Genomic DNA, 10,760 nt, shown 5'->3' with positions numbered 1-10,760 from the left:
ATCACTCAGGTGAATCCAATACTTCCCATGTTTCTAGAGGTTCTCATGGCAACTCCAGAAGGGAGTTGACTAGCCCTCAGAGAAGGGAACACGAGGCCAAAATGAGAGAGGCTGAACTTAGGATCCAGAAGCAAGAATTAGAAGTTGCCCTGGCCAAAGAGAAACTTGCTAGAGCAAGGCAGCCTAGAGAGAGTGGATTAGGATCCACTGGTGGCAGCACTATCCCTAAGGATAAAGACAGGTCCTATGACAATAGAAACCTGAGTAAGATTGTGCCCCCCTACAAAGTTGGGGATGATATTCACAAATGGATGACTGCACTTGAGAGAGCTTGCAAAGTACAGCAGGTCCCTCAGGAGCAGTGGGCAGCAATCTTGTGGCTCTCCTTTGAAGGTAGAGGCCGAGACAGACTCCTCACAGTTAGTAATGGGGATTCTAGAAACTACCTAGTCCTGAAGAGTGCTCTGATTGATGGGTTAGGCTTAACCACTGAACAGTACAGGTTAATGTTCAGAGATACCCAGAAGACACAGACTCAGGACTGGTCTGAATTTGTTGAATGTGCCACTAAGGCTCTGGAGGGCTGGTTGCTGGGAAGTAAGGTTACAGACTATGAAGGATTGTACAATTTGCTTATGAGAGAACAGATTTTAAATAACTGTCAGAACCAGCAGTTGCATCAACATTTGGTTGACTCAGATCTAACCTCTCCCCAAGAATTGGGAAAGAGGGCAGACAAATGGGTTAGAACCAGAGTTAAGCAAAAGAACCAGAACCAGAACCAGGGTGGTGACCAAAAGAAAACAGACCAGAAGGGTGGGGAGCAGAAAGCTAAAGACCAGAAGTCTTCAACAGGGCCCCAAACTAATACTGAGGGTGGGTCCCAAACTTCCAAGAAGAAGAAGAAAGAAGGTCAAAGAAAACCCTGGTGTAGCTTTTGCAAAAACACCACTCACTGGACAAGTGATTGTAAAAAGGGTGGAGCCCCCAACACTGCAGCCCCTAAGGCACCTGCACCCACTAGTACAGTTAGCAGTGTTGGTCCACAGACTAAGGGGGTAGTGGGTATCACCTTGGGAACTGAGGGAGATTCTGACCTAGTCAGAGTCCCCACGCAGGCTGTTCTGATTTGTGATGGGGAGATTGATTTTTCCCCTACTGTCAGTCCCAATAATCTGGGCAAGTACAGACAGACACCTCTGATTAACAAGAAAGTTGCTCAAGCATACAGGGACACATGTGCCAGTGTCACTATGGTGACGCCTAGCTTTGTGGACCCTGGACAGTACCTACCAGGTGACAATTACCTGGTGACCAATGCCAGCAATGTCACTACTACACATAGTGTGGCAATTGTGAACTTTTCCTAGGGAGGGGTAACTGGCCTAAAAAGAGTTGTGGTTAGTGCTGATCGCCCAGTAGAATGTTTGTTGGACAATGACCTGGAGAACTCTATATGGTCAGAAGTTGAGTACAGGACTCATGCAGAGATGTTAGGGATATCATCACATGTCCTTGCTGTGACCAGGTCACAGGCCAAAAAGTGCCTCTCTGAACCTCAGGTCTTGGATCCTGGAACAATGGACCAAGCACCTCCCAAGACAAGGAACAGGAGGGTAAAGGCTGGGCCTTCCCAAATGCCTACAAGTGAGGATCAGCCTTCACAGGGAGATGATTCTGAGACCCCTGAAGGAACTGTCCCTATAGAGCTTGAACCTGATCAGGTTGAGTTTCTGAGGACAGGGGGACCTTCTAGGGCAGACTTGGGGCAGGCTCAGTTATCCTGTCCCTCTCTTGAACCCCTCAGACAGCAGGCTGCTGCTGAGGCTGCTGGGAATGCTCAAGGTACCCATAAGGTTTATTGGGATGATGGGCTCCTTTATTCAGAGGGTAAAAACCCCAAGCCTGGTACAACTAGGAGGTTGGTCATACCTCTGCAATTTAGGGGCTTCCTGCTTACCTTGGCACACGATATTCCCTTAGCAGGACACCTAGGCCAGAACAAAACATGGGACAGACTAGTCTGTCACTTTCACTGGCCTCACATGTCAGAAGATACAAAGGAGTTTTGTCGCTCCTGTGTTACCTGCCAAGCAAGTGGCAAAGCAGGTAGTACCACAAAGGCCCCCCTGATACCACTACCTGTGGTGGGGGTGCCCTTTGAAAGGGTAGGGATTGACATTGTTGGACCAATGGATCCCCCTACAGCATCTGGGCACAGATTCATACTGGTGGTGGTGGACCATGCCACCAGGTACCCAGAGGCAATTCCACTTAGGACCACAACAGCTCCTGTTGTGGCCAGGGCCTTACTTGGAGTTTTCTCCAGAGTGGGGTTTCCTAAGGAGGTAGTATCTGACAGAGGTGCGAACTTCATGTCAGGGTACTTGACAGCTATGTGGAAGGAATGTGGTGTCAACTATAAGTTCACCACTCCCTATCATCCTCAATGCAATGGGCTTGTTGAGAGATTTAACAAGACCCTAAAGGGCATGATCAAGGATTACCTGAGAAGCTCAGGCGAAGATGGGATATCCTTCTACCCTGCCTTCTGTTTGCTTACAGAGAGGTCCCACAAAAAGGTGTTGGCTTCAGTCCCTTTGAATTGTTGTTTGGGCACCCTGTAAGAGGACCCCTACGTCTGGTGAGGGAAGGATGGGAGTTACCTCTCAAAAAGCCCAAGCAAGACATAGTGGACTATGTACTTGGTCTCCGCTCCAGGATGGCTGAGTATATGGAGAAGGCATCCAAAAACCTTGAGGCTAGCCAGGAATTACAGAAAGCCTGGCATGACCAAAAGGCTGTCCTGACCGAGTACCAGCCTGGACAGAAGTTATGGGTGTTGGAGCCAGTGGCCCCAGCAGCACTCCAAGACAAATGGTCTGGACCCCATACAATGCTTGAGAAAAAGGGAGAGGTTACCTACTTGGTGGACCTTGGAACTCCCAGGAGCCCCCACAGGGTGCTCCATGTTAACAGGCTGAAAGCATATGTTGACAGGGCAGACATGGGCTTGCTCATGGCTACAGATGAGGGGCAGGAGGAAGAGAGTGCCCCTCTCCCAGACCTGCTGACTCAGAACCCTGAGGATGGCTCAGTTGATGGTGTGGCCTTAGATGGCAGCCTCACTGAACACCAGCAACATGACTGTAGACAGGTTTTGCAGTCATTTCGACATATGTTCTCCCTGACACCCAGCCAGACTAACTGGTGTACCCATGTGGTGGACACTGGTGATAGTCTTCCTGTGAAGAACAACATTTACAGGCAGCCTGACCATGTCAGAGACTGTATCAAGGCTGAGGTACAAAAGATGCTGGAATTAGGTGTCATTGAGCCTTCAGAGAGCCCCTGGGCTAGCCCAGTGGTTCTGGTCCCCAAACCTCACACCAAAGATGGGAAGAGAGAGATGAGGTTCTGTGTGGATTACAGAGGACTCAATGCTGTCACTAGGACAGATGTACACCCTATTCCAAGGGCAGATGAGCTCATAGACAAATTGGCTTCTGCCAAGTATTTGAGCACATTTGACTTGACAGCTGGCTACTGGCAAATCAGGTTAGCTGAGGAGCCTAAAGCCAAGACAGCATTTTCTACCCCCAGTGGGCATTATCAGTTTGTGGTGATGCCCTTTGGTTTGAAAAATGCACCTGCCACCTTCCAAAGGTTGGTGAATCAAGTCCTTACTGGGTTGGATGACTTTTGTGCAGCATATCTGGACGATATTGCTGTCTTTAGCTCCACCTGGGAGGAACACCTGGTCCACCTGAAGGAAGTGCTAGAGGCTCTGCAAAAGGCAGGCCTCACTATCAAGGCAACCAAGTGCCAGATAGGGCAGAGTAAGGTTGTGTACTTGGGCCACCTTGTGGGTGGAGGCCAAGTTCAACCACTGGAGAGTAAGATTCAGACCATCAAAGACTGGACTACACCAACTACCCAGACTCAGGTCAGAGCTTTCTTGGGCCTGACTGGGTACTACAGGAAGTTTGTTAAGAACTATGGGTCCATTGTGACTCCTCTTAATGATCTGACATCCAAGAAGATGCCCAAAAAGGTTCAGTGAACAGAATACTGTCAAAAGGCATTTGATGACCTGAAGAAGGCCATGTGCTCTGCACCTATCCTGAAGAGTCCTGACTACTCAAGAGAGTTTATTGTGCAAACAGATGCTTCTGAGTTGGGAGTGGGAGCTGTGCTTTCACAACTTAATGTAGATGGTCAAGACCAGCCCATTGCTTTCATTAGCAGAAGGCTGACCCCCAGAGAGAAACGTTGGTCAGCCATTGAGAGGGAGGCCTTTGCTGTGGTGTGGGCCCTGAAGAAGTTAAGACCATACTTGTTTGGCACTCACCTCAAGATTCAGACCGACCATAAGCCCCTCTTATGGCTTAATCAGATGAAGGGTGAAAACCCCAAACTGCTCAGGTGGTCCATTTCCCTACGGGGGATGGACTTTACAGTGGAGCACCGCCCAGGGACTGACCATGGTAATGCAGATGGTCTCTCCAGGTACTTCCACTTAGAACATGAAGACACAACTGGTCAAGGTTAGTCTAATGTCCCTGCGTTTGGGGGGGGTTGTGTAGGAGAGTAGGGTCTGCTATCCTATGGTCACCCCAAATTTTTGCTTTTTGCTTCACTGGTTTATGACTTAATGTGGCTGTGGGCCTGCTAATCAGACCCCCAGCCTGCTGTTCTCTCTCTAAATTGTTACCCATGTACTTTAGGTGCATAACGACATTGGAACTGGTTCACCTTATTGGCCCCCGTAACAGTGTACCCAGGTACCCAGGGCATAGGTGCTTCCAAGGCCTACCAGGGGCTGCAGCATGTATTATGCCACCCCTGGCCTGGCCTCCATATTTGACACAACTGGCTGATCACTCAGCTGGGGTAAGTCGGTGTAACCACCCCTTACTTAGGTGTAGTATGCCTATACCTAACCTAAAATGGACACATATGTTCCTATCAGCCACTCCTATGGAAGGCCTCATCAATCCTGGAGGCAGAGTGCTTGGAAATATGTGAGATGGTGCTCTGGCATGAGCTGAGCCTGTCTGCAGCTTTCGGAACCATGTCCCTTAGCTGTTTCATGATACTGCCATACCATATACTCTTAAGTGCATTATAATCCTCGCGGTTAAATGCTATCTTAGGTTTGGCTTTATCAAAACATGTCGAGTAAGGTGTCATACGAATTGGAATACTACCCCCTCGCCAGTTCTGGCGACGGGGGTAGCATTCCACCATTCTAGAGGGACACGACATGTACCTAACCTGAACCCCGGTTAAAGTTAAACAGAGCCTCAGCATCACAAGATGGATGCTGCCACCGCAGGCACAAGTCTGACCTCCTGCTGCTGGGAGTCCTTCCAGCGAGGGCAGCTTGGACAAAGGGTTTCCTGCCTTGGGAGGTGCTAGCACCACCCCAGACAGGATTTTGTGTATTGGGTAGGACAGGGCTGAATAGAATCAGACATGCCTGGGGCACACAAGGTGTCCCCGTGCATAGGCCAGTTCAAACCGGTGCTGGGGCCTTCCTGCCCCAGTCCTGGCGCAAAACTGGACAAAGGAAAGGGGGTGTAACCACTCCCCTTCCTGGTTCCACCCAGAGGAGGGACCTAGTAGGTGATCCGGCCCCCCAGATTCGAATAAGAGTGGGAGCTGTGTCCTGAGACTTCAGATCATCCTGAATCAACTTGAAATACAGAAGAAGACTGGACTTCGACATTCTGCTGCTCAGAAGACGGAAGAGAATCTCCCTTGTGGCCAAGGAGTGACCACCCTGTGAACACAGGCACCAACCAGCAACTCGACGTCTGCTTTGCCGCCGCCTCCCGCCGGAGCCCGAGCCCAGAGCCTGACAAGACCCAGACTCCCATACTTCTCACCGCCTGATCCACAGTCCCTGCAAAGAAGGGACCCGTGGAGGCACCGAGAGACGTGGGACCGGACATCTTGGAAGACCCCCAAAACGCTGACTGCGCAGCATCAGAGGCACCCTCTACGCTGTGCTTTTGGGTTTGAGAAGCCCTAACCTTGAGCAGCCCTTGCACCAAAGATCAGCCCCCCAGCATCTCCACGATCTGCGTGGGGTCCTTTTGCACCGTGCCACTCGACGCGCCATCCCGGCCACTTGCCACGTGGCTAGCGGCCATCTTGGCGACGAAACCTTCAATTTTCACTGCAGGTCTGGTTGCCCCAGACTTGCCCTTGCTCCTGTAAAAGGGAGCACCCGCTCTGACCTTGCTGGTCCGAGTGACAAGCCTTTTTCGATTCCTACGTGGCTTGCAATAGCCAAGGCCTGTTTGCTTCCATCCGGTTGTCGACACCGCCAACAGCGAGAAACTTGCGTGGGACAGCTCGTGACCGACTCCTGGACGTCTTCGACCCCTCGTGTCCACGTGGCTGCAGAGAGAAGCTACACCTCGACGCCTGTTTGCACCCGACATCGCCTGGTTCCACTCTGGTTCCACGGTAGTCACTGGCTAGTGACTTTGAACATTGTCCCCTCTGCTTTCAGGTCTTCACCTCTTCAGATCCACCCTTGGATCCACCGGAACTCTTCACATCGAGCCGCCTGCAGCATCTTCAGCTCCTAGCACCATCGACCTGCGTGACGAAACCCGACACTACTTTGACCCTGTGCACCCGCTTCCTGTGGGTGAGGTAACTCAGCTCCGCCGGTGTTCCCACACTGGTACACACCTCTAGGGTCTGTGTCTAAAGTTTCATCCTTCTAGGTCCCTCGGAAGGTTCCTTTTTAACTAACTTTGTAACTTTTACGCACCATTGACATTGCATTGGTATTGCGTGCACTTTCCGCACTGCACCCGAGTCCCGCGGGCCTTTCCCGACTTCTTCACTGCTAGTCCCGATCAGCTCCAGCGATTCCCCAGGCCCTAGGCCTCTTCACTTTCCTCATAGTGGTTCTTATACCACTATTTTAGTATATGGTTTAAGTGGCCCCTAGGGCTCATCCATATTCGTGCAACTTTTGTGTATTTAAACTGTGTTTTGTTTTAATGCTTGTGCTTCTGTGCTCATAAAGAGTATAGGGTATCTTTTGAGAAATAAATCTATATATATTTTCAATATATATCTGTGTGGTGCCCTTTCATTTGGTATTCAAGGGATTGTGTATGGTAAAACAGCTTGCTTCACATGCCTTTACAGAGTTTAGCCTAAGACTGCTTAGTCCATGCTACCCCTAGGATAGCTTGTCTATAAGGTTGACTTTACAACCTGCACCATAAGGGTTGCTTGGCATTGTACAAGGTGATCACTAGAACTAGTGAGCAGCATATACCAGGCCAACTTCTCACAAGGAGGAGGCAGAGTACAGGAGCCCAGCTGAGGTTCCAATTTTTGATTTGGCAAAACTGTCCTGGAACAAAAGCATGGCTTCAGGAGCAACTGCGAAACAGGCAGCCAATCGAAAATGGAAACTGAAATTCTGTTAGGAGATAGAAATCCTCATTGAGGAGGTAGTGAGGAGCCATGACAAGGTGTTTGGGAAACTATCACTCCAGGTCCCTGATCAGAGACGTGAAAAATCTGGCTCAGGATGCAAGCCAAAGTGAATGCAGTGGGGGTCACCCACCACACAATAGAAGACCTGCGCAAACGGTGGTATGACCTGCGCAGCCATGCAAAGGAGAGGGTTGCTGACAGGCTTTCGGAGACAAAGCAGACTGGAGGTGGACCTGCAACACTGCCTGGGAAAACACACCTGGAGGACCTAGTGGAGCCCACACTCCAGCCTGAAGCTGTAGTCAGAGTGACAGAGTTGTACACCTCTGCACCGGTCAGTACATCACAAGGTAAGATGCATGCAAATGACAAATTAATACAGAATAGAAAATTAGAAACATAAGATCAGGTTCAGTGTGCAGAATCCTACTCCAGTCCACATTTTACTTGCTACACCCAAATGCATTATGGGAGGAACAGGCAGGGAAGGGAAGTTGATAGGAAAACAGCATTGTTCCCCACAAGTACAACAAGGAAGCAAAACATATGGGCACTGTGTGTCAGTTAGTAATGTAATGGAACTCAAAAATGCACTATGTGAGACATAAATATTTACATAAAAACTGAAAATTGCACTGTTTAACATCACAGATGCAGCTGCACCGGAGTCAGAGGGAAGTGAAGGCGGAGACACACAAGAGATTCCGGCTGGGGCAGATGTGAAGACACCCGTGCCCCCACAAACCACAAACCCTGTACCCACTAGACACAGGTCCACAGTCCCACCACTACCTGCCATGGAAGTTAAGGAGAGAGCGAACATGATCCCCAGCCTAGACCTACACCCACAACAATACCCCAGTCAAAGGTCCGGTGCTGCAATAATCAAACCCGGAGGTGCAGGTCAAGCGCACAGATTAGAAAAACAAAGGATGAAAATCCAAATGTCGGGGGTGGGCTGGAGAGCCAAATGCTGAGGGTGCAGTGCCTGCAAGCAAAGAACATGAGGTTAATGCAGGCACAGCATTGCACTATGTCTAACAGCATGGCAGACATGAGGGACTGCTTGAAAGAGCTGATTGCAGCAATGGTGGGAGGGCATAGACAGTCCAATGAGGCCACACAGGAGCTATGCAGGGTGATGCAGGAGGACCAGGTGTCCCAAAAGAAAAAAGCATCGCCAATTCTTAGGGCGCCTAGATGGCTACACAATATCGATCAACAGGCTGAGCACCAACACAGCGCTGCTGTCCCATTGTTCTGGAGCCAGGCAGGAGGAGATAATCCATTGCTGTGGGGGATGTGGCCAGGGGACTCGACCAGGGCACAAATGCAGTAGAGCAATTTCAGACTTCATCTGCTGGGGACTGCAATGTACTGGGAGGTGGGGAGAGTGAGGAGGCGTTTAGCCTCAGTAGTCTCTTGGTGCCAGTGACTACATGCCAGAGGCCAAGTACTAGGAGCACCACAGCTTCTGAAGGCCCCATGAGGGAGATGGATGAAGCCACCGAAAGGCGGATGGGAGTGCGTGGACAAAAAAAATAGGGTGGCGTTGGCAGACGACATCGTATGTGGTGATGTAACCATTATCATGGCCAAAGTTGTGACTGGCACTCAAGTCCAATGAAGATGTCTTGTTTTTATTTTCTGGCTTACACCCACTGTGCTACTTAGCACCTGGTATCTGTGCATTAACACTAACAAATTTCTACATTAAAATAAATCCTGTACAGTTCGACCATGCTATCTTGTCTCATCATTACCTACCCCAAAAATAATGCTGTGTAATTTCTGCACGTCTTCTTCTCCCTTCAGCCAAGCATGCCCCAGCCGCTGCTTGCAGTAGTTTCCCTGGCTGGTTGTCCTCTGCAGGCTCGCTGTCAGACATTGCCAGGGGTATGCCTCTCCTAGTAGCGATGTTGTGCAACATGGCACAGGTGGCCTCAATTCTGCAGCAGGTCTCAGGTCAGTACTGCAATGGCCCGCCAGTCTTGTGGAGGCAGTGAAACCTACTTTTAAGTAGGCCAACAGTGCACTCGATTACGTTTTGTGTTGCGATGTGTGCTGCATTGTTACGCTGCTCACTTGGGGTTCTTGGGTTGAGGTATAGAGTCAGGATGCAGTTGCGCACAGAGTATGTGCTGTCACCTACAGGGTAGTAAGCAAACAGTTAGTAACAGATATACATTAACATTTGTTCATACTGTCAGAGACATTGCTACATCTGTTTACCTAGCAGATATCCTTCTCCAAATTCACCCCCAATGAGACGAGTGTGCCTGCCACTGTGTCGGAATATGTATGAGTCATGTGTGCTGCCAGGGTATTGTTCCACTATGTCAGTGATGATGTTTTTAGCATTGCAGACTACTTGGATGTTCAGTGAATGGTAGGATTTCCGGTTGCTAGAGATATATAATTCACTGATGGTGGACAAATGGCTACATGCGTTCTATCAATGCAACATATTACAAGGGGAAACTGGGCTACCTGATAGAAGTCTAGTTTTGTCTTAAGCAAATCTTGTGGGGTTGAGGGGAAACTAATGTGGTGGTGTAACCTGGTCAACATGGCATTGGGGAATGAATTATAAAAATGTGACAGGGCACTTTGGGACGCCCCTCCAGCTACAGCTAAAACACCCTGGAAGCTACCTGACTCTAGTTGGTGAAGGGAACATAGGACCTGCACATGAGTGGGAATGGCATGTGTTCTGGGAGTCTGGCGCTGCAGTAGGGGATCCAGTTCAGCTATCAGATCATGGATCATGTCAGCATTTAACCTATACTTGTCTTAGATCTCTTCTTCTGTCTGCCCCAACAAAGTAATGTACACCCTAAAAATTTGCTCCTATATCCTCCTTCTCCTGTTTTGATTGTACTCACCTGTTTACAATCTGCCTGTAAAATCAAGTAATTTGTGATCGCTATTTTGCGATTTTCATGGAAATTGCTATTTGCAACTTTTCCAGCATAGCTTTGCAACTCTGTAATAGTGATTCGCAAATAAGGAATCACAATTTTGGGACTCGCAAAATTACGATTCCTTATTTTTGCGATTTTCTTATTTTTCTACAGATTTGTGTAGATGCATGGCAAAGGGTTAATTTGCGAGCTCAAAGGTCCTGTTATACAGATTCACAATTTTTGCGCTTGCAAATTAGCTTGATTGCATGTGTACCAAAATCTCCTATAGCTCCAAGAAATCCCCAGGTACATATGTGCTGTACAAATATATATGTTGTTTAATTCCCAAGCTACCAAGGGTTAAAGACAGAAAACGCTTGG

Source organism: Lissotriton helveticus, chromosome 10, assembly GCF_964261635.1.
Source record: "Lissotriton helveticus chromosome 10, aLisHel1.1, whole genome shotgun sequence".
NCBI classification, from domain to species: domain Eukaryota; kingdom Metazoa; phylum Chordata; class Amphibia; order Caudata; family Salamandridae; genus Lissotriton; species Lissotriton helveticus.
Note: the sequence above shows the minus strand (reverse complement) of the source record.